The following is a 24344-nucleotide window of genomic DNA, read 5'->3' as shown; positions in this document are numbered from 1 at the left end:
ACAGTGGAGACAGAGGTCGTGAATATGGGATGGGCTCGGAAAGTTTGGTCCTTGGAGAAATATGCTTCTGAAATCACAAGGCAATATCTTTTTTTCCCTATGCTTATTATTTCAATTGGTTGGGAGGTATTTATCAACATTAGCTGCGGGAACATGAAAGCAAGCCATTAGAGAAATAGGATGAAAAACCAATTTCTACAGAATAATATTTTCACCTCTGTAGCTATTGGGCATTACAGAACCTATGGATTTAATTCATTCGTTCCAGCATTATTCGTGGCACCTCACGATATCCAGGTAACACGACCAAGATGAAGTCCTTATCCTCACATTAGAAAGTTGACACAGTTCATGCGATGGGTCGTAATCATTTAAGCCAAGTCTTCCAACAGGAAACTGAGTCCCAGAAATGGAATAGTAATATTAAGGAGCAGGCACGTAAAATTATACTTTCTAGGAGCCAACTACTTGCAACAACCGTATGGGGATCAGTGCTACTATTATTCCCATCTTACAGATGAGGGAGTGTCGGAGGGGCGGGCAGAGAAGTTAACTTGCCCAGGGCCACACAGCCAACGAGTGGCAGAGCTGGGGCTCTAGCCCAAATAGTTTGGCTCAAGCATCTCTGTGCTCTTACCCGTTCCATTCTGCCGACTCTCACTGAGCTGCTGCTGGGCCCGGCAGACAGGGACAGCGAAAGGAACGGAATCGGAGTTGCTGATGCCTCACGCTTGTCACTAACCACTAGACCACACTGTCTCCTAATTTGGACATATGTTTATGGGCATATTTGAAAAATAGTGCTTGTAATTGAAATATGCACTTTCTAAAGGGAAATGACGCTTGGGAAAGAGAGAAGAAAGGCGGGTATTACTCAAAGTCTGCAGACAACTCTGCAAGTAATTGTCTAAAGGCAGCCGTTGAAATTGAGAAGCAGTTTGGAAAATGTACAGTTTGGGAAATTTGTGTACCGATGTAATTACGGTAGTTGTGAGTTGATGTCATGCCTAGTAACTGTTTTTGTATTGCTTGGGCCTTTGTTACCGAGCTGTGATATCATGAGCAAACTATTATAAACATAGCGTGGATATAGCATGCTTGTGTAACAAAAGATCGGGAACTTTTATTAAGTTTGTTTTCCTTGTCATATTGTAAAAATTTATTATGTGTACTGTGTATATTAGAAACAGATTCGGGTAATTCTGTCTAAATGAAGTCATCCCGGCTATTTCCAGACTGTCTGTTTTTGGTTGTGAATAATTTTCATACATCAGATGGTTGTCATATTTAGTCGCTCTCAAAATTTTAAAGAGAACATATCCCATTTTGAACTTGGGGTGGACTTTAGCCGCCCTGCTGTTGGGATTGTTTGAGTTTGAAATTACTGCCCAGTAAATTATGGAGACTGAGCACCAGTCATTTCTAAAGGGTCTGGGCCTGCTCCCTTCTATTCATAACCTTTCCCCCTTCATCAAAAGAACAGATTTTTAACTACTTAAGTAGTAGAATCGAAAGCTGCCAGGGCACAATTGGGCAAAGAATGCCAGCCCTTGTCCTTTTATGTTACATCCCATTGAGAAGATTTGGTAAACATTCAAGCAGACAGAGCCCGGCATTTATCGGTGTTCATGGTAGAATGTGGATTTTAAATGGGTTGTTCAAAAACTTTAGATGACTCGATCCTTCCCAGCTACCCTCCCTAGCTCCTTTTGCTTACCAAGCTTTTATGACCTGAATCTTCTGCCTGCTGCTTCAGTTTGGTTTTTTTTATACCAGCCATTTTCCTTCCTCCCCTCCCCTGAGTATCTGGCTTTTTTTTCCCCCCCTTCATCATTTTCTTGAAGTGTATTGTCACTAAATTCAGTGGCCATGTCCCCATTGCCACCATCCTTCAACCTGTCTGATTTCCTCGTGGCTAAGTCAACCTTTGGCTAACTCAGATTTCTGGCAACTGCTTTCTTTCAGACTTCATCAGTGCAGTACTCCAACCCCCACCCCACCCGGGGTCCCCAGACTGTTTTCCTTCTGTCTCCCAGTCCTCTTCCAGAAGAGAAGTTCATACGTTCCCCCAAGTTCATTTCCTTTGATCTTCTCCAGTAGTGTATCCATTCGCTTTGGCTGTCCTGGTGACTTTGCACCCGTGAGTCCATGCCTGTTGATACCCCTCCTGTCTGTCTGTGGCTCTCTGCTCACCATGACAGCACTTGCAATTAGCTCTAATGCAACTGATCACTTTTGTCACCAGACTCTATTAGTCAGAGTCATGAGTCATCATTGACTTATTAATTTCCTTCATCCCTACCACATTATCTGTCATCAGAACTGCCATTTTTCCTTCCACTCAGTATCTTGTGTCCATTCCTTTCTCCATGTTTCCCCTGCTTCTACCTTGTTCCACAGGTCAGGCCTTCAGTTGGCACATGCTTCCTCTGACCCCTCAGAGCATCTCCTGTGCTTCCTGCCTATTTCCTATTCATCGTAAATGCTGTGTCACTCCCCTATTCAACACCTTTCAGTGGCCCTCTCTTATCTACCATACCAAGTGTAAAATCTGCTGCCTTCCTCTAGTTTCTTAGTATTCTAGGTTTGGATTAAATTAGATGTCCTGAGAAGAAGGTTGTAGTCTTCTTGCTGGGGAGGGGGGAAAAGGGAAATTCAGAACCATGATTCCCTTTGTCCGGAGGTATGAATATATGTCCAGTCCGTTTGATAACATGTCGGAGTCCCCCAAATCCAGATTGTAAATATTGCTTGTTCTATCGCCTACCATTTAGACAGAAGGCCCTGGTGATTAAATTGTGTTTTGAATTTAATTCCAAGAGAATTATATCTCTGTTTTCTTCAAAAGGAAACTAAAAGCCATGTGATATGTTTTCCCAGATCTAAATTCTCTGCTATGTTGTCCCATGCTTCTTTTTCGTTGCTATCTATTGCTGCAGCCTAGTGGGTTCCTTGTGATCTTTTCTGGATGTAGGATCCGCAGCCAAGGCATTCCTTTGCACACAGAAGAGCTGCTTCATCAGACCTAATGGAGGCACATTTCATAAGACATTGGTCAAATTATTTCTGATTAGTTATTTGATAGCATAGAGGAATCGTTACCTGTTCTGGACACAGAATTAAGAGTCTCAGCCACACAAAGAGGTTTCGTCTGATCCAGATACAGAGCGGTCCTACCTAGAATGCTGTTTGAAGGATGCTAGAATTAAGATGCATCTGCTGGATCAGCACGATTGATTAGGCATGTCTGCCATGGCACCACCACTGGGAGTGGTGATAGGTGTACCTTCTACCTGCCCAGCTTGGTGTGGACTTGACTGACGTAGTGTTTTGATCCCATACCCAAGTAGAGAGGTACTTAGGATCATTTTTTCCTGGGAAAGTGGATAGATCCAGCGGTAACTATTCACATATATACCTAAAATTAAACACGTACTTTGTGGTATTCCCTATACGCTTATCTGAGACCGAGAATATTGTATTCTTATCCTGCAACTGTGCCAGTGCATGGTCACAAATAAGGTGCAATTTGCCTTTAAAGACACAGGGTCTCCTATACCGGCTCACCATGCAAACTTGGCAGGGTGGGTGAGAATTTCAGAGATTTGTGGTTCAGAACACGGTGAGAGGGGGCACATCTTGATTAATAGCACAATCTCTGATGTGAGGCTGCCAGGTTTAAGTCCTAGCGCTATACCCTTAACCACTGTGTGACCTTGGAAAAGTAACTTAACCTCTCTGTTTTCTCATCTAGAGAATGTAGCTAATGACCTTACCCACCTCATGTGACTGTGCACATGAAATGATTAACGCATGAAAAGTGCTTGCACCATGCCAGGCACATAGTAAATTCTCCAAATTTTATCTTAATCCACTTGATACCGGCTGCCATTCAGGTATATGTTGTAGGAGCTAACAGGGCCTGCCCCTGTGCTTCTAGCTCACCAGTGTGGCACGTGCGGTTCACCATATTTTATGGGAAGACCTCGGGCTCCTCATCTGCAAAGTAGGGATGATCAGAATGTCTCTCCTACGAAGCTGTTAAGAAAATTAGCTGGGTTACCTCGTGTAACAGCCTAGAACAGTGCCTGGCACACGATGAATTAGGCACCTAATAAATGTCACCTGCTGCCATTATGCCTGCTACTGCTATAAATAACATTATCCTGATGGAGCTTGATTTTCCTTGGCGTGTCACTGTTGGCATAAATGAGGGTCATGCTGTTCTGATATTCCCATCCTGGTCTTTCTTTTGTCCTTGTCGTCTCAGAATTTTTATATGAATTAATGCTAGGTCTTCTTAATGGCCAAGGCATTACTTCCTAATCTGAAACGCTGAAACCGTGGCTTTCTGCACCCTGCCTGGCCCAAGTCGGCAATCCATAGATGTCGCTCTCATTCATGAATTAGTGAATGAGTGGGTGATAAATGAACGAATGAGATCGTGAAATACGTAAGCCAAGAAGAAAGGAAAATTGATGCTGCTTTAGTGGCTAAGGCTGCAGGCTGGTCTTCGATTCACGAATCTCGAGGAACGTTTCAAGAGTGGAAACACAGCATTCAAAGAATCCGGTGTCATTCCTGTCCAAAAATCTTTCACGGGGTCGATGACATGAATCTTGCCAAGCGTAGAGGAAGAATCAGAAAACTCCTGCATTGCTGTTTGACCACCCTAATGCTCTGTGCTTGCCTTTGTATATTCTCTAATCTGTTTAAGGTATAATATTAATGACATAGAGCTTTAATTCATAAGTATAGACAATTAAAGGAGACCAAAGGCAAAGTACAGAAATGTGTTTGTCAAGATTAAGTTCAGTGAAGCATAGCGAAGATGGAACAGATTATTACAAGAACTTGGAGGGAAGATAGAAAATCCACCGAAATCTCTCATTTTGAAAGGAATTGGTTTACTTGATTATTTGCAACTCCCTCACACTCAGGAAAATCTAAGACAAATGAAAGCAAAACACAATTTAATTGAGCTATTATTTTGCAGACTTTGGCTTGGTTTCAGACAGTCTAATCAAACTGTGCGTTGCTCAAACAACTAATGTTAAATGCAGCCTACCAACAGATGTTTAAAAAGAGTCTCGTTGGAAAATCTGCATCCTGGATTTAGTCTGTCTTGTTGAAAAAAAACATAGCTGCAAATTTATATTTTCGAGGACGACACCCAGTGACAAGCATTTCCAGAAAAGATAAAGTTTTCTTCAAGCATGCCTGGTGCCTTGGGTAGAATTATCTTGAATAGTCAAAGGTGGCACTCTGGAAATTAAATTTCTTGGAAATTCTCCAGCTCTGTGCCATACAGAGCTGTGCAGAGAAATCTCCTTTATCACATTACGTCACCGGAGTCCTGTTGCAATCCCTGGATCGTGTCAGGGGCCCGTGTGCTATAATTTATAATGAGCCCCTCCAAGTCCTGCAAGGCACATACTGATTGATGACATTTAAAGGTACTGTCAAGGTGGCTAGGTAATGAACTTGACCTTCCTCTGTCGTCTCAGTTTCAAGTTTGTACATATAAAGAGACTATTTCACCTGCCATGTTTGCTTGGAACTTTTCTTTAAATGTACAAAAGGAATTTGGCTTAAGAGTTAACTCTTTTTGGGGTGCCTGGGTGGCTCAGTTGGTTAAGCGTCCGACTTCGGCTCAGGTCATGATCTCACAGTTTGTGGGCTTGAGCCCTGCGTCAGGCTCTGTGCTGACAGCTCGGAGCCTGCTTCGGATGCTGTGTTTCCCTCTCTCTCTGCCCCTCTCCTGCTCACACTCTGTCTCTCTCTGTCTCTCAAAAATAAATAAATGTAAAAAAAAAAAAAGTTAACTCTTTTCTTCCTTTAGACCAGGGGTCAGCCAACTTCTTCTGTAAGGTCTAAATCGTGAATATTTGTGGCTCTGCGGGCCATCCTGTTTCTTTGGCAATGTTTACTCTGCAAAAGCAGCCATAGACAAGACCTAAATAATGGGCATGCTCTATTCCAATAGAAATTTGTGTGGACGGTGAAATGTGAATTTCGTGAAATTTTCACATGCCATGAAACATTCTTCTTTTGAATTTTTTTTCAACTCTTTAGGAATATAAAAACAATTCTTAGCTCAAGGGCTCTACAGACACAGGTGGTGGACTAGATGTGGGCTGTAATTTGCCGACCTCTGCTTTAGATGACCAGATAAGATCTTGCAGTTTGCTCATTGAACAAAGTTGCCTGGATGAAGCGTCTAGCAAGGACTGCAGTCTCGCCATCGTTTAGGAAGCTTTGTGCCTGACGTGCACCTGGACGTGCATCTACTTGGAGGAAGGGGCATCTTTCTCTACCTTGCACTGTGGTCCCCCCCAACACCCAGTTTATCTTCTTTTATCTCGTCTTAGTCTGACATCTGTCTACGCAGTGCGATACACGTGAGGGTAAAACTAGTAATTCGGGGGATGCAGGGAAACAGACTTGGCTGCCAGGGCCTTTGCTAGACCATGCCACATACTTGTATGAAACTGATGAAAGCAGTGCTTTCAAGACCCCTTACTCCAGTCTATCAGAGTACTTTCGTCATGTGTCTGACTTGATTACATCAAAGGACTTCACTGCCATCTGCCAGAAAAACGTCTTCTAGATCTGTAGATACTTTATCAATAGTTAAATAGGTGTAGGATGTCTGCAGTGTGAATGGCTCCCCTTGAATCTACGATGTAATGGCACTCCTTCCACAGGGGGCCCTCCTGCTGTGCTCAATCATACGCCGATGCAGATTTTCTCCATCGTTTGCATTTTGAATCCAAGCATGTCTGATTTTGACAAAGTGACTTACCTCCATAAGTCTCGGTTTCTTATCTACCAGAGATTAGTCAGTGGTTCTCAACCCTGGAGGCACATCAGAATTAATATAATTTTTATCATCTTCAAGATCTAGGTCTCAAAGCTTTTTGAAATCCTAGGTAGGTTCCTGAACTCTGTTGAAGAAGAATCTTGGGATAGGGCCCAAGCGTGGGTATGTTTCAAAGCCTTCACGAGTGCTTTTCGTGCACTCCCATGGTTGAAGACCACTTGTCAAGGTGACAGTTAAGTTCTTTGCCAGCTTGAAATCTCATTGTCTCTTTCATTGTGGTTTCACTTCATCTCTTCCCCAGCCTCCCCCTAGGGTAGTAGAAGTGAACTCTCTGACTGTATCTAACCAATGTGCGCCATCTGTGGTCATCAGAAAATGTTAAGGAAACCTTGGTCAAGACTCTTGGCTTTGGCCTTTGGGTATTCGCCCAGGGCATAGCAGTGGACAGGAGGCTGAATATTATGGAACAAATAGGTAGGCCACCCACCATATTAACCTTTGGGTCCATTAGAGAGGTCCAGGAAGTGAAGACAAAGGATAATCCAGCTGGTATCCTATTGAAGGTCTTTCTGGGGATTTAAAATACACCGCTCATCTTCCTGTCTCTATGCAGTTGTGCACTTCTACTTTAGAACGGACTGGGAGACTCCATTTTTACAATACGTGCCAATTTTTATGATCTTTCCAGGGCAGCCCAAATTGGGAAATACTGTAAGTGTCACAAGATCACTAACTTGATTTCCTACCAAAGTCGTTTGGATACCTTTCAGGTAAGTGTTGAAATTGGCCTACATGCCAGAGTCGCACCTGGTTTCTAGAAGTTTAGGGCATACCTCATTCAGGAACTCGAATGTTATTTAAAACATGGAGTCTGTGTTTACCCAGAGCCTTTCTTCTTTCAGTTTTCTATAAACAAATACCAGCTCTGCTCCTTTTGCAAAATACAGAAAGAAAATCTACCAACATGGAACCAAAAAGGCGAACTGGGTTTCTTCCACCCCTGTATGTATTCCCATATTCATGTTTGACTTCACTTTTTACAAATAGAAGCCGCTTCATTCTGCCACTGTTTGGGGGAAATTTGGGGACTGTTAATTGTTGAGGGCAAAACAGTCTGACAGCAGCCTGGTCAATGAAGTCCACAGGGCCTTTGGGGCAGTTTCTTTAAGGTAACACTAGCTGTTTGAGGCCTGAATATCCACCATCTAACAGCAAGTAACCAATCTGACTTTTTTTTTTTTTAACACAATTTACCAATTGGCGTTCCACAAAAGAGAGATTATATTTTTTGACTTATGAACAGCAGGTCAGACATTTCAAAGAAAATTTAGAGAGCAGTAATTTTGAAAATGTACACAGATGAATTTGAAAATAAATATTTCACTGCCTACACAGCTCTATTTAGAATACTGGCTTTGGAAATGTATTCCAGAAGCCTTACCATTTTGCATGACACGGTGTCAGTTCATGCACAATATATTAATGCTTAATTGAAGATAATGTAACTCAGATCAAAGGCATAATTCACAGGCTTGCAGAAACTCTTACGGAGATCAGGATTTTGACTAATAGAAGTCTGGACAAAACTGGTTTATAAAAGGATCTCAAGACCAGCTGAGCCTTCATCTTTCTGCTCAGCTGATGGTGACAAGACTGGAAATGAGTGATACCAGAGTGGGTGGACAAGGATTGCCCTCATCTCCACCATTCACCACAACCCCCTTGGCCACCAAATTCCCTGCTTTGGCTCCCAGCTGGCCTCTGGAGCTGCTCGACTCTAAGGCTCTTGAATATCTCATTGTCTACAACGAGGGTTTAATTTCCATCAGTGTCACGATATCTGCATTGCTCTGGGAACTTTAACTTGAATATGAAGCATGTGAGCTCTCAGCAGGCCTTAGAACGGAGCTTGGCAAACATAGACCTGAGCGCCAAATCCTACAGCTTGTTTCTGTAGGACGCACAAGCCATTTATATTTTTAAATGGTTGAAAAAAATCAAAGGAAGAGTCACATTTCATGAAACATGAAAATTCCACAAAATTCAGATTTCAGGGTCCACAAATAAAGTGTTTTTGAAATAGAGCCATGCTCATTAATTTTGTCAATTCTACTTCCTACCTGGCCCTTTACAGAAAACATTTGATTTGACTCCAGACTTGGAAGTTTGTTTGGGTTTGGTGTTCAGGATATCTTTGGGAGGAAAAGCTTGGCTATCTAGCTACTTAACTCAGTTTACAGAGAAACAAAGGGAAAGACAAGAAAACTTTTTTTTTTTTTTGGTTTTGGTTTGTTTTGTTTCTACCTAATGTTGGAAAAAAAGCAGAGCAAGGCTTCAAGGGAAACTGATAGAAAACGAAGTTATTGGAAGCCAAGACCACAGCATTTTGACGAGAAGATGATTGATCTTTATTATAATCATCACCAACAAGATCTAAGTCTCATTTTGATCTCTATTAATATAATTATTATCTTCATCAAGATCTAGAACTCATTTGGTATTAAAATTTGGTTGAAATGATACAGCGATTCTATCTGACAGCAAGGCCCCGGGGGATAGATATGAACTTAGAGGATTGAGTCATTCATTTACCCATTTATTCATTTATCCATATTAACATTTCTTATATACCTATTGTGAACTGGACCCCACTTAGCCCTGGAGTACAGAACTGTTCTTATGTCAAAGTTGAAACTGCACAGAGGGCATTAATACAATAGAATAAATGTGCTAACAGATGTAAATATAGGGAACTTCGGGAACATAAAGGAACAGGGCACTTGAAACGTGACTAATGCGCCTGCAGAATTGAATTTTAAAGTTGTATTTACTTTAAATAGCCTCACATGAGACCGGTGGCTACCATTTGGGACATTGCAAATAGAGAACGTTTCCATCATCATAGAAAATTCTGCTGGACAGTGCTATTTGAGAATTTTCTTTGGCTTTTGAAACATTTTGGTGAATGTAGTCCGATGAAAGATCAAAAAGTCACCTCTTTTAATGTGGCTTTTTCATATAGCCCCAAAGTGTATCTCTCTTGAGTCCTTGCCACGTAGTAGATTTTCTCCATCCTTCTTTTACTGTATTGCCGTCAGGTCAGGACAGTTCTCCAGTAATCACTGGGAACATCTAGTGTCTCCATTTTTCTCCCTTGGAGCTTAAGTTTTTCCTCCAAATAGGAAAAAAAGAAAATCCAAAGACCTGGAAGCTTCACTGGCGGAAACCAAGCCAAATTCCCTCCCCCACGGTGAACCACAAGACCCTTTGAAAACTGACGATTATTTTTATTTGTGTAGACTTAAGATGGAAATAAGAACTTCAAAAAGGCATTTGAAAAATACCCTTCTCACCAAAAAAGCTTAAATCATTTCCTCTGAAAGTTTCCTTCTATCGAAGGTTTGCTTTGGTCCCACAGACCAGCCTCCTCCTTTCCTCAGTTTGAGGGGGAGGAATGTGACCTTGAGTTTCCATTGATACTGCTCTTAGGGTCCCACAAGGGTCCTTGTTCTTTCCGTTTCTCTCAAAGGCAAGGACTGGCACACCCTGGTTTCCTGTTGGCTTTTATAAAGCCAAATCCTTAAACTTCGTTTCCTGCATCCAAATCCTGTTCATACATGTGCTTCTCATACCTGCCAAGCAGGTGTGAGCTTTATTGGTCTTTGTTATTGGTCAACAATATGATAAAAACAATCATATTTCCATTTAGACTAATAACAGTAATAGTAATAGCATGAAGTTCATTGACTGAATATGTCGAGTGGTTAGGGAAAAGCTTGTGGTTGCCCTTCATCTCTAGCTTAAGCTAGATATTGATGAGGTGGACCGTAGAGCTTGGCTTTCAAGACCGTGGAAGGAAATAGACCCAAATTAAAAAACTATTATTTATCAGTTGTATGTCCAAGTTAGCTTGCTTCTAAATTTCTTCTGTAAAATAGAAGTATCTACCCATCAGATTATATTGGAAGACGCAGTTAAAAATGGTTACATATGTTAATTATATATCCATGTCAGATATATAAGGTGATACATCACATTTAGAATGTTGCTCACTCTTGTAGCCACTGTTCTAATCAACGCATTGTGAAGTTGATTGCATCTTACCACTTGTGCGATCCTAGGCTTGGCCTGCCCCCAAAGAATTGGAATTTTATGTAGTATTGAGATTATTTTCAATGGCTGTAGGTGGGCAGAGAATGGCAGTTTTCATCTCCTACCTGCATTTTCAGAGAAAATTACATTTAGAATGGTCAGAGTTGTATCGTCATCTCTCGATCTTCCATATATACTAGGTGAATTGAAGACTCTTCAGCCAAAGAATTGATGAATTGATGTTCACATCTGTAGGTCTTCTCTACAGGGGGTACCTCTCTTCTGATGGCAGAATTAGCTGTGCCTGCTGAGAAGAACACACAGGGTGTGTGATGATTATTCTGCCCCCACTGTGACTCCCTCTCCGTTCCCCTCTCCATACTAAGGAGGAAGTTGTACAGTTATATTCTCTTTGACTTTATAGTTAACACGTGTACCGCGAGGACCAGGGAATGCTCTCATTTCCTTGTAATTGCTACTTTTCTTGCTCTCGATGTGTTGGGAAGGAAGAAGGGATTTTCAAGCCCTGTCTTGATGAAGCCTTCTGGTCAAAGTTGACATGTTTCCCTTGGGGACCAAGTAATTTGTTACTCTTCATTGCCCTGTCCCCTTTTCCCCCAAGGGTGGTTCTCTTCACACCTGCAGAAGACTCGTTCTTTCACTTCTGTATTAGCACATTATTTACTGCATTTGTGAAAAAAGCGACAAATGTTTTCTAACAGCCATCCTGACAACTTTGGTACAAAGAGGGCAGCGCTGTTTGTGAAAAAGCATAGGCTTGTCCAACAAAAAATATGAAAGAAACTTAGGAAGTGAAATTCATTGAAAATAGGAATTTCGAGATTTATGTTACTTATGATAGGAGAAGAACAAGGGAAGCACAAATTGATTCTCCAATAAAGACTGCAAGCTAATGGTCCCCAGGCTAGACGCTATTTAATTTGCCCACAGGATATTTGACATCTTGTGGAGTTATTTGCAGAGGTTAAACAGTCTGGAATTTTTCCATCAAAATACCATTTTCCAGCTTTTCCCTCCTGCCCCCCCCCCCCCAAAATTCGGTACCTCAAGCAACATTCCTGTAAAGCGCCAGTCGTAGAGCTGAGAAATGCTCCCCCTTTCTACCTTGCCATGGACTTCAGATAACCTGCTTACTTGTTTCAGTTATCAACGTGTGTCTGCTCTAACATCTCTTTTAAGGGGCCAAAAGCTTTAGTAACAGATGCAAGGTAGAGCCTGGGAGGGCTTTACTGTTCTGTAACAGGCCAGCTACAGCCAATGGACTTGGGAGTTCTAGGTTCTTTGCGTCTCTGCATCTGATGATAGATTTGATGTCTTGCTGTAGCTGGTCGCCAGTGTGAAAATGGGAACACCCCTTTCTTAACTAGGACTCTGTGTAGTGAGGATTCCCCTACGGCAAGGATGATATAGGTTTTCCCTTATGAGGTCTGGAAACTCTGTTACCCCCAAACTTAGTGTCCTAAAACAACGACGTTAACATTAATTATTTCGCACATTTTCTGTGGGCTAGATGTACGGGAGTGGCTTAGCTAGGTAGTCTGGCTCCTAGTCTCCCATGAGATTACAGTTAAAATGTGACACTGGAGCTTGACTGAGGCTGGAGGATCCACTTCCAAGATGGCTCTCGCATGTGGTTTTGGCCGGAGCCCTCAGTTCCTCGTGCTTAGGGTTGCTTTAGAGTGTCACAGCATGGCAGCTGACTTCCCCAGATTGATCCAAGTCCTTCGGGACCTAGCTTTGGACATCACATACTGTAACTTGTGCCATATTTATTGGCCACAGGGACCAGCCCTGACATAGTGTTGGAGGAGACTACACAAAGCGCGAATACCAGATGGTGGGAATCTTTGGGGCTGTCCGAGAGGCCGAGTACCACCAACAGTAACCTTCCCAACAGCCCTATTTAGAGTTATTGCATGAGTGACCCAGCATAACAGCTAGTAATATGTGACATCCCTCAGCTGTGGTGGACGGAAAAAAAGGTTAAAGGCAAGCATGTGGCCTGAGCCCTGAGCACTGGGGCCGTGTTGGTTCAACGCCGTTGGTGAAAGAGTATTGTTCACCTCATTAAAAGATTTTCCAGTGACTAGTAAGAAAGAAAGATTGATGAAAGAAGAGACTAAAGGCATCAAGATACTTGAGGAATTAGATTTCTTTCTCAAGTTCTCCAGACTTCCTCCAGTCTTTCCCTGGTGAACATTGAGAGGCCGCCTATTCTCACAGTTGTGAGACCTTAGAAGATAATCTGCAAGTGATTTTAGGGCCAAATAAGTAGCTCATTAGTTCTATCCAACTGCCCCTCTAGTGTCTCAGAGATCATGGGCATTATTGGGATGATTTTGCGTGTGCCATGGCCAGTTATGCAGTTAGGTCGTCAGGTGGAAAGTAGAACAAGCCTTTACAGAGACTCGAGGAGATGTTCATCAGGTTCCCTGCACAACATTTGACAAACGATTGGGTGGCTGTGTCAACCTAGACACTCTACCAGGAACCTCAGGTAAACAGCAGATGAAGCAGAGAGAGTCCCGGAACTCATAGAGGTTATATTCTTATGGGATGTTAACCCAGTAAGGAAAAAGAAAGTAACCAGCAGATGTCCAGTGATAATGAAAACAACGAAGAACGCAAAGCTGGTGAAAATGATGTAGACAGTGGTAATGAGATTCTCATGTTCAGTTGGTCGCCCAGGGAAGACCTCTTCGAGACTGTTAAGTAGAGACCTCGATCACGTGAGGGGTTGAGTCTTGCAAGTATCTGGAAGAAGAATATTTCAGATTAAGGGCACAGCAGGTGGAAAAGCCCTAGGACAGAGACAAACTTGGGTGTGCTTTCCACGAGCCAAGGAGGCTCACCCATATACTGATTCTGATTGTTGGCTTTGCTGTCTTGACCATAGTCTTGCAGTCCTGTCTTATTCTCTTCTTTAAAGAAATACTGGACAAGGTTCACTTGGGGAGCGTGTTTTGCTGTGGTGAGTTTGTGTGTATTTCCCCTTTTTCTCCCCACAGAGCTTTTTGCAAAATTTATGTATGCAAACAGGTATTTTTGTTTGTTTCACTTGAGTTGCTTTTGCATAATGTAACAAGCCCATGATTTCACATGTACAGTAATTCATAGAAAGTGATAGTCATCTTGCTTAGACACCTTGGTTCTCAAAACTAGCTTGCTAAATATAGTACCTTCTCAGACCCATATAAGATGCCATAAAAAAAAGAAAAAATAAAGGTCAAAGTTTCCCCACCCACGAATTTGGTTATAAAAACAGCAAAGCAGGGTTTTTCTGAACTTGAATCAGTAAATTTTTAATTTAAATAGTATCCTGTTTTGACAAAGTGCTAAACCACGGCAGTCTCAGGGAGACACTGTTAAGCTTTTGTCAGTGCCTGCTGGCATCTCTCAACAGGAAACTTGGGATGGCTTTTGTTGTCATTTTGTAATACACTGGCAAGGAATGGGTGCCCTTATTTGCTGCATCCGGGAAATGGACAGAGGAGCTCTGGTGCAGCTCAAGCCTGTTTCCATTAGCTTTACTACATGGCGTAACCTTGTGCCATACAAAGCCTGTATTGTTTCTTTTGTTCAGTTCAACAAGAGCTTTCTGCCTTTACTAGTCAGCAGGCTGCCAGAGTGAGACACAATGTGATGTCACACAGACTCTACTCCCTGACCCACCCAACAAAGAACTGAGCCTGCAACCTTTTCCGATCTTGGTGTTACGATGTGATCAGTGGTACAGTTCACCTCTCGGGGCCCTGAACGGTTCCTGAATGGCCTGGACCTCCCGAAGAAATCCGAGGTGCTGTAAGAGCTCTCTGCTGGAGTTCATTCCCAGCTCTCTTCTATCTCAGTTTGTTGCATGTTGAATAGTAAGTTGCATTTTACTGTAAAGGTGACTGCATTTTTCTTATGGGGCCTTCAGGGTAAACAGCCGTTAGTTTCCATCTGTGAACACACATGTAGCTTGTGTTTGGGTAGGGTGCCTGGTGCTTCCGAAGTCATTATTTCTCTGTAATGTTTATGCTCCGTGGTTGTGCATAGATAGATTCTATGCCCCAGTGCCGGACGGAGAGGTAGCCTGTAATTCCCGCTGAATATGTTACACTTGAAAGTAGACCAGAGTGGGAGCAAGAGATGGATCGAGCAAATAGCTTTTAATTCTACGTAAATTGGTTTTCGACTTTGCTCTGGGGCAGAAGTTTGCAGCCCAGGGTCACGTTAGATGTCGCTCATGATCTGGAAGAGAGGCGTTCCTTGGTGAGTGTCGAGCAAGACAGAACTCGGGATTTCAGCCCTGCCTCTCAGTGACTGACTTGGGGAAATCGAAGATGGCTTGTCTAGCCAGCCACTGCAGCCCTTCTCTCTCTACCAGCCAGAGAAACTGAAGATCGGAAGAAGCAAACGACTATTCCAGATTCTCCAAGGATAAAATTAGCATGACATTTATTAAATGTCCCCCCCCCCCCACACACACACACTCTTTTCTTAATAAATTGCATAATAATGACACTGGTATGTTGCGTTGTCACATAAGGGTGAATCAGAAGATGCTCTTTGAGGCAAGGCACACACATTTCTTTCATATGGAATGAACCCCCGGCCCTCAGTGGGGAAACTATAACTGCTGGGGTGCAGAGAGGGGAGAGCCTTCTCTTTTGCCTCTTGCCCAGAGCCGGGGATGTGCGAGAGGCCAATTGCCGACACGAAGCGGTACTTTAATGCACGGAGAAGGCAATCACGAAGGATTTCAGTCTGATATCTTTAGTTCAAATTTAAGAATCGTTGGCCAGCACCATCAGGATTAGCCCAAACTTTAAAGGTATAGAGAACTATGTCTGAATCCTCACCTGCCCTCTGACCTTGGACAAGACATTTAACCTTTTCACTTTTGTTCCTGTGTCTATGAAATGGCTGTCGAAGATACCTCCCTCTCAAGCTTAAGGGAAGGACCAAATGAAAACCAGAACATAAAGCATCCAGCCGAGATACCCAACGTGAGACGCGTACTTACCAACAGAAGATGCTAATAATGTTATCAGAACTTGATGGAATTGTTTACAATGACTTTAAAACACCAAGTTAATATTCATATTCATTATTAGTAAGAATCTTGAGCCATAGGACCGCACTCAGCTTTGGCTAGAATTTCATAGTAAAGAGACAGTAAGTGAAATTTTGGAATGCTGAATATTAGTGAGTTTAAGTGGAAAAGCTCACTGGGAGGGAAAAAAAAAAAAAAAACAAAAGTAGCTCTGAGTTGTTGATGAGCTGGAGAGAAAGTACAACAGCCTAGAAATGAGTGGATTTGGACAAGATCATTGAATTAAATACACAAGCCACCGATGTAGACAATTTATTTTATGCCCAAATCTGTATATTTAAACAATGATTTTAAATTTTAAAAAGCAATTTTATAATGGAGAAAACAAAGCCTTTTAAAAAATTATTTAATGGGAGGTAATCCATTAAAAACCTATCCAATGAAAGTGGCCTGGTCTCAGTGAGTGATTTAAAACATCATGGATACACAGTGGATACTTCGAAATGGGCCACCATGAAGACAGAATGTATTTCCCTGGCATGTATAGATTACAATACAGTGGTTCCTAACGTATTTTGTAAATCATCTATTGCCACACTCCATGAACGTATGATTGTCTCAGTTTGGCAAATGGGACCTACAAAGACACAGAAACTGTCATGTCAAATTTTAAAAAAGGGAAAAACAGACCCATGAGTGAGGAATCAGTTTAAAAGGAAGGAAAAATGGTGAAAGAATTTTGAGTGAAATCCCATCAGACCAAAAAGTCTTCATTTTACTTTCATCATGAGACCATGGGGGTATTTCCTTGTATTTTTTTTTTAAGGTGGTGAAAATATCTTGAAGAAATTCCCAGGGCTTGTGTCTAGAAGACACTTAGGTTTAAAGTGATGGTTCAGGCGTATCTTGATAAGAAACTTGTAAACATGGGTGATTAAAAGAAAAATGTACATGTGTTAAATTGAAACCTAGTGATTGATGCGTGGCTGGGACAGTTTGAGTGTAATTAGGGTTGACTTGGGGAATCCCTTCCAGAACAGCATCACATGAACCAAGATCTACGACTGCCACTGTATGCTTTTTACTTGAGTGTTTCCCTCTTGGTATGCTTTTTAAGGTTGATTGGAAGTATTAATATAACTACTTCCTAATCTCCTTCTGGAAAGAGGTACCTGTATTAGTCAGAACCTTTCCACATGTAAATGTCAGAACCCAACTCAGACTGGCTAATGATGGGTTGTGGGGATGTCTATGGACTTGAAAGTTCCACAGTTAGCCTGGCCTCACACACAGCTGGGACCAGGCACTCATATAACGTCACCAGGACTCGGTCTAGCTCCCTTTGTTTTCTGTTCTGCTTTCTTTTTATGTTGGTTTTATTCTCTGTCAGATTCTCCATTTGCTGAGCCAAGATGGCTTCTGAGAGCCCCAGATTCACATATGTACTATTGATCAACCCCAGCAGAAAAAAGAATATATCTCTTACTCATTAATTGTAACAGAAGTCTGTGAATTGACTGCATGACTTGAGTAATCTACACTTGGTCCAGTCACTGTGGACAAGGGGATGGGAATAGGCTAACAGGCTGGGATGAAGCCATTTGCTTGCCTCCATATTCCCCCTGGATAAAGTTGGCTCCACTAAAATCACATAGATCCAGAATAAACAAGGGACAAATTGTTGTACCTCAGTTTTCTTTTTAGAAGATAGAGAAGGGTGCCACATAGACATTTTACCCCGTGTCATCTTAAAGAGAGTAAGGCCTGCCATATTGTTAGTGTTTAGCCTGTCAACAAGTGTAATGGAAAAAATGACTTCCCTGAGAGTTGGACAACTTGGCATTCAATCCATATTCTTTGTCTTACTGCTTGTAAAGCTTGGGAGAACAGTATAATACATTTCCTAGGACTTAGTGTCCTCATCAGAAACCAGAGATCCTTGGCCTACGATATTTCTGCAAGTCTTTGGTTGCTGGAAACTCTATACTTCATATTTATGTTTCATCCTTGTAGTGATTTTCTTACTCTACCCATTTCGTGGACTGGTATGTTCTAGACATTGAGCACTGTCTGATAGAATTTTCTACAGTGGTGGAAATGTTGTATGTCTGCATGTCCAATGTGGTAGTTATTGGCCACACTGGCCTTTGGGCAGCTCAGAGGTGGCCAGTATGATTGAGAATGTTCAATTTTACTTTCTTGTAATTAATATAAACTTACCTAGCTATATGTGGTAGCTAGTGTCTACCCTATTGGACAGCTCAGCTCTAGATTAATGGCTCAGCAGAGCTACGTGGATTTGAGACAAGTGACAGCAGAAGAGAAGTTAAATCTTGACATCCTGTGCCCTTTGTGAGTGATGATTAAGTGTAGTTTTCATTCACAGTTTGCAGTTACGATAAAAAGCACTGCTCATTCCAACAAATAGAGAAAGACCATGGTCTCCTTATGTATCCCCCTACCAAAAAAAAACCCAAAAACAACCAGAATTGTCAAGTGTTGGAGGTTGATTCTTTAATTTTTGTGGCTCCTCATGTCTCTGCCCTGCCAGGTGGTGTGGAACAATGGAAAGAATGCTTAGTTAGGAGTCAGAAGTTTTGGGTTCTAGGGCTGCTTCTGCCAGTAACTGCTTAGATGTCTGACCTTTGGCTAAGACATTTTTCCTTCTTGGGTATGAGTTTTCTCATCTGGAAAATGAGGGGGTGGGATTAAAATGATCTCTCAATCTATTCCAGAGAAAAGTTTCTGTGATTCTAACTTCCTTCCGTCGTTCTCATGGCCAGGATGGTGGCTGAGAAGCCTCCCTGGGTCGTCCCTGTCAGTATAGCAGATTTCAAGAAACTGGGAGCTACCTTGGACCATTCCAGCATATGAATGGTGGGGTGTTGTAACACTCCTCAGATTCCCATCGGATCTGGAAGGACCCTGAGAAGAGTCCATTTTTGCTTCCATTTTGTGGAGTGTTCTCATTCAAGATAAATCAAGAAGAAAATTAATAGCAGGTAGCATTAGGAAGTGCATCCTTAATTTAAAATTTAGTTACGTGTGGTTGTATTACTTCGTGAGTTGAAAATGCTTCAGAGAGGGTGTTGGCCAAAGTGAAGAATATCGAGTGAAGGACAAAGAGACAGGTTGTTATCCCAAGTGAGCTTGAGAAGGTAGTTCATCGTGTAAAATAACAACCGCTGCTTTTTGGTAAGCCTGAAAAGGGAAATTCAGAGAGAATACGACTTTTCTTTGGTACCAGGGAACTTAGAGTTAAAGAAGGATGTTTGGAGTGACTTCATCTGGGGAAGGTTGGATTTTGAAGGAGGAGATGAATCACAAATGAAGAGAAAGAGGAAGGGAAGAACATTGGCCAGATTTGCAAGAGCAGGTAGGAGGATCTGAAGTGTTCCAAAGGACAGTGTGGTAGGATGTGTCAAACCAGTACAGAGGGAGAGAGGCATCAGCTGGGGCTGAATAGAAATAAGATGTTTATTTGGTGATTTAATTTTGATGTTTGGTAATGACATGTGCTAATTGTGCTGTTATCGCGTGAGAAGGTGGCAGCATTAAAACGCGTACTGGTGTGGTCCTGCTCCTGAACTCCCATTGTAAATAACCGTTCCTGTGCCCTTTCTCCACAGGATCATTCAGACACGGTTGCATCTTGTAGCTTTATTTTTATTTTTTAACTGGCTATCTTTATGTATGGGAACAGTCATCTCCAGAGATACATTTTCATTTCAGAAAACTTCTAAAGGTGTTAATTGCATTTTTCAAAACTCTTATGTAATTATTTAAAATTATTCTACCGGCACCATAAATCAGAACTTTTCCCATTATATCGCCAAGGAACATTTATGACCTGTTTAGACAGTTTTGATTTATAGGTTTAGGAAACAAGAATGTAGAAACCATTGCCAGGTTTTAATTTGGAAATTTCTTCAGCCACGTCTGTTTCTACGGAAAGGAGAAGAGGAAAGCTGGTAGGGGAGGTGCTGGGGGAAGCGTAGCCCCCACTAGTAAGATAAGAGGTATAAAAACCCCACTTGGGGTCCTGCTTCGAAACGGGTGATCAGTGTGTCTTTCACATGTTGTGTAGTTTTTGCCGGCATTATTTTTTTTATATTGATTTATTTATTTTGAAAGAGAGAGAGGGTGCACACCTGCGTGAGTGGGGCAGGGGCAGAAAGAGAAAGAGAGAGAGATTGCCAAGCAGACACCCGTCTGTCAGCACAGAAGCACAAAACCCGACACGGGGCTTGATCTCATGAACCGTGCGATCATATCCCGAGCCAAAATCACGAGTCGGACCCCTAACAGACTGAGCCACTCAGGTGCCCCTGTTGCCATTATTTTCAAAAGCTGGTTTCATGTGATGGAACCTAATTCTCAATGAGTTAGTTATTTAAGGTTCTAGACCTCCGTTGCCTCATCTATAAAAGAGAGGCTAATAATAGGATCTCTTCACTGGATTGTGGTAAAGATGAAGTAAGTTCACTCATCTATGCATCAGCAACATTTGTTTATGAGGTGCCTCCTGAGATCCAGGCGCCGTGTCAGGTGCCACCTGAGGGTGGCGGGAGGAACCTGGCCTCTCCAAGAGCGTTCAGTTTGGAACAGATGGTAGATATGAATAACACCTAGCATGGAACAGGTGTCGGTAACTGTCAGATGAGGACAATAGCGTCGTACCGTAGAGTTGCGAACCACTGGAATGCACACTTTTAGCAAACTGATTTCAGTACATCTCAGATCATGTGATTCGAGGCATTCCAGGGGGACAGAAATGGTGTGTGTCCAGGAAGGGTGAGGAAGAGTTAATATTTGAAGGTGAAGAATCACGATTAAAAAACAAAACAAAAAAAAAGGTCTCAGCTGGCTGAAATTCTGGATCAAAATCAAAAAGATCTTTCATGGTGGGGGGGGGGGGGGCGCCTGGGTGGCTCAGTCGGTTAAGCGGCCGACTTCGGCTCAGGTCATGATCTCGCGGTCTGTGAGTTGGAGCCCCGTGTCGGGCTCTGGGCTGACAGCTCAGAGCCTGGAGCCTGTTTCGGATTCTGTGTCTCCCTCTCTCTGACCCTCCCCTGTTCATGCTTTGTCTCTCTCTGTCTCAAAAATAAATAAAACATTAAAAAAAAAAAAAGATCTTTAATGGGAATGAATGCAAAGCCGAGACCACTGTGTGTGTAGTAAGAGCTCCAATTTAACAGTAGTTCAGGACCGTTAGTTAGGGGATGATTGTAAAATCGGTAGGAGCCAGTCGTGACCCGGTGGGGGCCCGGACACCAAGAAGTCTAAGTTGCATTAATACTGTAATGAGGAATCGAGTCTCTGTCCTCCTCTGGACTAGCCCGATGGCACCTGACCCTCGGTGCTCGTTTCTGGAAGCTGCATGTGAAGGGGGTTGCGGCAGACCAGAGCAGATGTCATCGAGTGTCAAATGCTGGCGATGCGTTTGGAACAAAACTGGAACTTCTGTAGCTTCAGAGGGAAGGGGCAGAACCAAGACTCTGAGACTGGCAGGAACGAGCAGAGGGACTGTGGGCAGGGCCGAATGCCACCAGCTGTTGGGATTAACTTGGCCCACAAGTGTGCAATTCCCACAGTCCAGGTGACAGAAGAGAAACAGAGGTGATGCCCAGCCCTACGTCTTCTGCTTGCGAAGAAAAGGTTTCAAGTTGCCTCTGTTTCTGACCGGCCAGTGACTCGTCCGAAGTGCAGGCTGTGGCCTCTCTGTAGGTTTCCCCTGACCTTTGTCTTTCTTCGTGGGGTTGGGCAAGAGGCATCAGAGGCAGAGCAAAATGGAGTGGGGAAACTGTGAGCAGTGAAAATCGAATTCTGGGGTGTTCCAGTGTTGACAGCAATTCCGGGAATTGCTTTTCCCACCCTTCCAGTTTTCATTCCGGATTCTTTTCATGTGACCAAATTAACAAGACAAATGGAAGATAGAGGACTTGTTTTTTTTAATTTTTCAATTTTGAGAGAGAAGAGAGAGAGTAGACGAGAGGCAGGGGGGACGAAAAAGAGAGAGAGAGAAAAAGAGAGAATCTTAATCCGGCTCCATGCTCAGTGTGCAGCCCGTTGTGGGGCTTGATCCCACGATCCTGGGATTATGACCTGAGCTGAAACCAAGATTCAAACACTCAACCGACCGAGCCACCCAGGCGTCCCGGAAGATAGATGATTTTTTAAAAATCTCGATATCTCTGTGTTGTCCTTAGTGACTGAAATCTGAAGTGACTTGTGTAATCCTTGTATCATACTTTGCATTCAGTTTATGTTTTAAAAAACTTTCAAAGAATCTGATTGATCATTGATTGCTGTATATGGAGTGCATTTTTGGATGTGAGGTCAGTCAGTCATAAAATTGTGATCAGTAAGATCTTAGCCCCTCACTTGGCAATAGAAATGCTTCCTTGTGTTGACTGTGCATGTTACATACAGAGGTGTGTTAAAGGAAAAACGGAGACGTATTGCAATTTTTAAGAGTTTATTTGAACTAAAATCAATTTGAATTGGGCAGCACCCCAGATACGTAGCAAGTAGAAAGGAGCTCCGAGGACCACTCCAAAAGGAAAGATTTTTACAGGCTGAGGGAAGTGGGAATAAAGAAATTTGGTTATTGGTTATTGCAGGGTCCTTCCTGTAGGGGATGGCAGGAGTCTGTTAGGCAGATGACCTAACTAGTGCTAATCAGGAGACTCGTGGATTGACTGGTTTAAGACTCCATTTCTCGGAGAGCTGAAATTGTAAGTAAGTTACATCTATGTCAGTTTGGTGCCATAGGGCTTAGTAAAAGTGATCCCTTTTGGGCCCTGCCTTTTTTTTTTTTTTTAAACAGTTACTCCTTTTAATCAGATTCTCAGCCTGAGTGATGCGATCAAAATTTAAGGCATTGGTGATACTCCCAGCTACTGCTCTGGACTTCTTGCAGTTTTTTATTTTTGTATGTTTCTTTTTTCCTCTTTTTTTTTTTCTTCTCCCTCCACACCCCAGAATCTCAGTGTGGCATTCATAGGTCATGATGTCTTTTTGCTGAATCTCTTTGTAGTATTCACAGATCATGGTGTTAGGTTCACATTCTTTAAGTTGGCCATTCTCTTCGCTCCTTGTCTGATGTTCTAGTCTTAGGGAGATCATTTGCTTGGTAGTCAGTGGCTGTGAACATGCACATAAAGCTTTTGAGAGAATACAGCATACCAGGGAGACTACTGTGATCATTATCAGCAGGAAAATGTCTAGAATGTACTTTGGAGCCCATGGCCTCCAAGACCTAAGCCAGTCAGAATCAAGTAAGTAAAATAAAGACCCTGTTGAAGGAGTCACTTTGTTAAGCCAGCTAGCTTGTTCAGTGATCTTATGTAGCCGAGTCTCAACTAACCCACAAGTGTTAACCCCAAGTGAAGCAAGTGGTGTTAGCCACAGCGCAAATATCTCCTGGCTCGAATGAAAGATAATCAATGGCTCTCCTATTATCAAGAACAACTTTGCCAGAGATTTTTGTTGGGTAGGTATTGTGTTAGCAGTAGGTTCAGGGATGGTTGTCAGAGATAAGGAGCATGTGTTAACAGAAAGACAAAAAAAAAAAAAAAAAAAAAAAACCAAGTAGCAAAGAGGCAAAAGGAAAAAGGCTTTCATATCGGAGGTAAAGATCTCGATCTATGACCATGAAAGAGCTGTCCACTTCAAGATGCCATCTGCTTCTGAGAAGGAACTTTCTGAGTCAGTAAGTTTAGATCTCCAGCTGGTGTGCCATTCTAGGAGTCTGGAAGAACGCTTTTAATTGGGAGGTGAGGACCCACGTTTCCACCCCCTGAAGTTTGACTGCTATCTGGGTAGTAGGACGGACCTGATACCGTCCCTTGCAGGAAGACTCAAGTGCAGTCTTTGTTCTTCATGATTCCCAATCATGAAGGTGGGAGAAGATGAGAAATACTAGTTTGGAGGATTGTAGCCAGATATTTGAAGAAACTAGAAGAATCCCATATCTAGTCCAGGTTGATAGGTATATATGGCAAAAATTCAAAGACCAGGAACAAGGCTAGAATCTAATATCCACAAGGTTGTGTTGTGATTTTTCTACTGAAACATAATTTTTTTTCTCTGCAGTCACCCTCATTTCTATCAAAGATTATCACAGTAAAACTAATTTGTTTAACAAATAAGTCTAGTCTGGGGGCGCCTGGGTGGCTCAGTTGGTTAAGCGTCTGACTTTGGGTCAGGTCATGATCTCACGGTTTGTGGGTTCCAGCCCTGCTTCGGGCTTTGTGCTGACAGCTCAGAGCCTAGAGTCTGCTTTGGATTTGTGTCTCCCTCTCTTTCTGCCCCTCCCCCACTCAACCTCTGTCTCTCTCTCCCTCTCTCAAACGTAAGTAAATATAT

At 42.5% G+C, this 24344-nt stretch overlaps 1 protein-coding gene across 14 annotated transcripts in view; it reads left to right on the top strand.

Annotated features, from left to right (window-relative positions):
* FOXP1 (forkhead box P1) overlaps nt 1-24344 on the top strand; it is a 695473-nt gene that overhangs the window by 548334 nt on the left and 122795 nt on the right. Inside the window, exon 1 of one of the 14 annotated variants that reach the window (XM_049642710.1) lies at nt 1-24344. This exon is cut by the window's left edge and continues 7895 nt beyond it; it is cut by the window's right edge and continues 15150 nt beyond it. The exons of the other annotated variants lie outside the window; for them this stretch is intronic. The gene's annotated coding sequence lies outside the window, so the exon portion shown is untranslated. 14 annotated transcript variants of the gene reach the window in all.

The sequence above is a fragment of the Panthera uncia genome, chromosome A2 (assembly GCF_023721935.1).
Source record: "Panthera uncia isolate 11264 chromosome A2, Puncia_PCG_1.0, whole genome shotgun sequence".
Lineage (NCBI taxonomy): Eukaryota > Metazoa > Chordata > Mammalia > Carnivora > Felidae > Panthera > Panthera uncia.
This window is presented reverse-complemented; position numbering and strand designations above follow the sequence as displayed.